Consider the following 5,644-nt stretch of genomic DNA (forward strand, 5'->3'; position numbering starts at 1 on the left):
AAACCCCACAACACATAGATCCAGAAAACAGATTGGTGGTTGCCAATCTGTTTGGCTGGTGGGTAGGCAAAATGGGGTAGACGGTTAAAGGGACAAACTTCTAAGAATGAGATAAATAAATACTGGAGACGTAATGTACAGCATGGTGACTACAGTTAACAATACTGTATTACATATATATATATATATATACATATACATATACATATACATATATACATATACATATACATATACGAAAGTTGCTAAGAGAGTAAATCTTAAAAGTTCTAATCATAAGAGATGAAAACTGGATGGTGATGGATGATAACAAAACTTATTGTGGTAATCATTTCACAATATACACATATATCAAATCATTATGTTGTACACCTAAAAGTAATACTCATACAATGTTATGTGTCAATTATACCTCAATTAAAAAATACAAAATAAAATAAAACAAGCATTTTTTTAAGTGTGTTTTTCCAGGACCCATCAGCTCCAAGTCAAGCAGTTGTTTCAATCTAGTTGTGGAGGACACAGCTCACAGTGGCCCATGTGGGGATCGAACCGGCAACCTTGTTGTTAAGAGCACTGCTCTCTAATCAACTGAGCTGCCCAGCCACCCCCATAAAACATGCATTTTTAATGACACCATAAACAATGCCTGGCTAAGCCACAGATCAGGAAACTATTTTTACAGCAAACATAACCAATAAGGAATTAGAATCCAGAACAGAAAAAGAATGAAAATCGTAAAAAAAATGACCCACCCAAAATTTAAAAAGAAGCAAAATATAAAACAAGCAATTCAAAACAGAGGAAATCCAGATGTTTAACACACAATGAAAAGATGTTCGGTCTCACTAGCAGTTAGTGAAACATAATTTAAAACAGTGAGTCATCATTTTATACCTGTCTAAAGTGGGAAAATATTTGAAAGTTTGACCTTTTCAAGTGTTGGTGACAATATAGTTCCAACAGAAATTCTCACTTGTTAGTAGCAATGTAAACTGGTGCAACCATTTGGGAAAGTAATTTAGTGATATTTATCAAAGCTGAAAATATACATTGCCTATGGTCTTACAATTCCATTTGGATATAGTACTCTAAAGAGACAGCCAACTTGTGTACAATAAGACATGTATGAGATTTTCATAGCAGTATCATTTGAACTAGAGAACATTACAAAATAGATTAATGATGGCATGTCCATTAATGGAATATTAGACCATTGATAATGGAATGAACCAAAACATGCATCAATGTGAGTAAATCTCAAAAAACCATAATGTTTTGTCAAAAAGAACACATGTATAAAACGTACCATTTGTGACACGTTTTTAAATAAGCAAAACAAAACTATGAATACATACAAATGTAGCAAGTCTAAATCGCATGGATGGGAATAACCTTGGTAAGCAAAGAAGGAAAAAGAGATGGAAAGACAAGGAGATTTTAACATAGAAAATGTTTATATTTGTAAAAGCTGAAACAATGATAGCTTTTATGTGTCATGAAGATAGGTACATAGAGATAAGTACTTTGTAGATAGGCTGGTTATGTTATTCTCTATACTTTTTGGTACAGTTAAAATACATAAGTAAAGTCATATATTTTATCCTATCTTAAAAAATGACATAAGTTTAAAAAAGATACTCTGAAAACACTCTGTAACTCTTGAAGTGAAGCTGGATATTATTTCAAATATCATTTCATCTCGACTCCTCATATTTAACTGTAGAGAAACCAAGGCAGCGCAGTTAAGTAATTCCAAATGTTACAGAAGCTTGTGGGTAAACACTGGCTCCAAGTCTGTTTCTACTGCATTCAAGGTCCTGAGCTACATTACTTGGGGACGGGATTGGAAGGCCTGCGTTGGTATACTTGAGCTCATCACATAGTGCTATTCAAATCCCAGAGGACTGAATGCAAGGCAAGTACCTAGAAGTACCAACACACTTAATGAGGTCCACAGAAGGGCTGCCACTGGCTGAACAAGATTCCCTAGGAATCCAGTCTATGCTGGACTGTCAGAAGCAGACAGTATTTTCATTAAGTAGAGCTGGGGAGAAAGACCAGCAGGAGAAAAGTTCCAAATGGAGAAGTGTTTGGAAGGGCACTGGGTCTGCTGTGTACTTGGGACTCTGGTTCGAAGGTACAGTGCTCCCACCTAATCACACTAACCAGAAACCGCCCGGAAGCTGATGTCTTGCTCTAGTTTAACGCAAGTAAAAGCATTATGTGTCACTTTAGTGTACTAATTTTGTTCTAGTTGATCACAATGTATTTTCTAACTTTGAATGAAAAAGTATATGTGTATTATTATTTTTTTTTTAATTCCAATGCAAAACCATAGCCACATTGATCTGTAATAACCCAATAAGGGAAGATGGATGATACCAGCCTAGCAGAGGCAGAATCATAAAAAGTTTCCTTTTGATGAGAGTTGACTAACAGTCTTTGCTGACAAATAAAAGACGTGAGATGAAGGAAGTACTGAGAAAAATTGGAAATTAATGTCATTTAATTTTAAACCAGGTGGACTGGCTTCCCTGAGCCTTACTCAAAAGAGGTTTTGAGACTCGAAATCCTAGGAGAAGTGAGAATTCAAAATAATATAAAATTAACTGTGAAAGATACAGAGGGAGACTACTCAGTGTATCCATTTGACTCATGGGTTTAACAGTCTAAACTTCTTACCCAACAAAATGTTGTATTTTTGATACTAATTTATGTTAGGAACAAGAAAATATTTATTATCAAATCTCAAGTATTCTAAGATGTTTTTTAGAGTATGTAAAAAGATTTTTAAGTATGTGTCTTCTCATTATTTAAAATACCTTATTAATTTAAAAAATGAAAGAGGTTTAGTATTTAGCCGCAAACTTCAAGTTTGATGGCCTCAAAATACAACTCACAAATATTTCAAGTGTGAAATGCTGTGAGAGGCCGCAGTGTTCATATACAATAACAAACTTGTTAGAAAACCCCAACCAGATGCAAATTAAATTTGTAATAAAAGTACTTAAAATTCATTGATCCAAACTCCTTGTAGTTTATATTACATACATTAATGTAAAATAGAAACCAGCCAAAGCATACTATTTTCTAATAGAATATTCCTAAACTCTTAACAACCAGTTTTTTAATTCTGCCTGAGCACCCAGTACTATTTTACTAAGTGAATTAGTTACAAAACATTGATTATTAATTGTCAGATGTGAATAAATATTACGTGCAGTGAACTTTTCTTTAAAGCAATGATTCTCACTATTACTAACGTTTAAAGTGTTCCGGTCAAAAGAAACAAAATATTTTTCTTCTGCAATGGTAATGTTTAACACACATGCTTTTGTTCATATATTATCCACAGATTGTATTAGAATTCATAGAACCACATTTAAAATTTCATTAGGGAAAACCTACTACATATTTTACTCTGACAACTGTTGAAAAGTCATTCAACTTGGTGTACAAAGACTTCCACTGCTTACACAAGCAACTTTCTTTATGGAACTATTTAAAAGTTACAGGAAAATGTGGCTAAAATCTTGAAAGAAAAATCTCCTTGGAATTAAGGTACACTTTTGAAGGGCAAGAAAACAACATTATATTTAATTACCCAACAATAAAACACTACTGAAACAGATCGTTTGGTTCCTTTTTTCAATACACACTCTGGAAGCTGTCCTCCAAATAGCCATTGCCAAGCCCAGAGATCTCTCCTTTTATTTTCCAGTAGATTGTAAGGCCATCAATCATTTTGTAATTTGCAATAGGTAAAGAAATACTTCAAAATCCCCTTTATAAATGTGGAGAGTACAACAAGCTTTCTAAGGACAACCTCTTCAACCTACTTCCACTGGAAAAGGCTGTAAGTGGACTGATAGCAGCAGTACTTAGGGAAACTTGAATCCTAAATCCTAAATGTACCATCACCTCTAACTAGTTAAGGAGACAAAACTGGACAGTTGCCCAAATATGATGAGACTCTTAACCAAGTGCAATTAAGAAATATCATTAGCTTTAAAGAACAAATAAGTAATTTTGTTTAGAAAGGATTAAAATTGTACTATTTATTAAGCAAGTATACTGGTATTAAAAAAGAGAACAAACTGAGAGAAATGATTTTTTTTAAATATTATAATCCCTGCCCATTTTCAGGCTTTCCACAATTACATGACAAAAGTCAAGAACAATTTAGACAGCTAGAAGAAGTTACTTAGTACAAAATTTAAAATACTGCTATTAAAAGAATTTGAAGGGAAAGTAATGTGATCCATCCATCCCAGAACCTTATGATTATTTGTGGGGCATTTTTATTTGTAAACACTGGATTCCTTATCTTCCATTTTTTACTCCACCTCTTATTGTATGTGCTCAATACATGTTTGTCATTTAAATTAGGTTGCCCATCAAGGAGATTTTTACTGCTCAGAATTCCCCAGCAGCCCATAAGTGTATAGTGTGAAAGTACAGAGCAAGGCAGGAAAGTGAAAGAATCAGTCATAAAAGAAACAGTGAAATAAGCAGTAGTGTTTGCAAGGCCAGCATTTATTTTCATATTTACTTAAATGTGGCAAACCCAAATCTTGGTGATGTGACTCCAATTTATGAGACAGTCCAGCAAAAACAACCACAGGATTCTAGTCCTCTTTCTTTCAAAAGGTGGTGATAGTATCAGCCCTATGTCCCCTTCAAAGATGTCACTATAACATGAAATGCACTTACAAACCCAAAGACTCAAATAAATATGGGCTCCCAAAAAGATACAGACTTCAATTTGTAACATTCTCTCTTTGTATTAACTTTTCAAAAACTTTTGTTTAAAATAGCCATAAAGATTTACTAAAGGATGATAAGTTATCTTGCACACAAGCTAACATTTGTTCAAAACCAAATATATTTCAAAACATGGTAAACGTTAAAATACAGTCCAAACCATAAGGTTTTTTGTCAGGGTAGGGGTTGAATGCTATAGAAAATGTTAACTTTCCATTTCTTTCATATGCTTACCGGTAGGAAGCAGATAATTCACAATGATAAATCTTTAATATACCACCTGGAGAGCTTAATAGACATGATACCATAAGAATTAAGACCTGGATATATTTGGAATCTCACTTAATAATTTGTCTTAATGTTGTATGTTCAATAGAAATAATCAATCTTTAATTAACTTTCACTTCATGCAGAACCAGTATTATCACCTTTATGACAATTATTATAGAGAATTTGACTTCTGTGTTTATATTTCAGTGTACTAGAAGTTTGACAACATTCATTCAGACTAAATTATGACTGTTTATAAACTATATTTAGATGAATTGCTGCTTAAGCATATTCTCTAAAACACTTAGGTTATGAGAAAAGGAGTTGTATAATCCAGACAGGACTGTGTGGTATTTTAAGGATTTCACCCTGTCTTGCTTTTCAAAATCAGGAAATATTTTTAAAGTAGAATTTCCTAAGATGTTTTTTCGACCGGAAAGAAATGAAGTTTGAATAAAGAGGTATTGGAATAAGAGAGGAGAGGAGCCATATTCTACTGAAGCCTTTTCAACAGAGTAAGGAAATGGTGTTACTATAAGACTCTGAAACAATGATGCTTCCCTGTGTTTTAGTACCAGTGTTTAAAAGTGTTATATTTTAATTTCAG

The sequence above is a fragment of the Rhinolophus hipposideros genome (genome assembly GCF_964194185.1).
Source record: "Rhinolophus hipposideros genome assembly, chromosome: 3".
NCBI lineage: Eukaryota > Metazoa > Chordata > Mammalia > Chiroptera > Rhinolophidae > Rhinolophus > Rhinolophus hipposideros.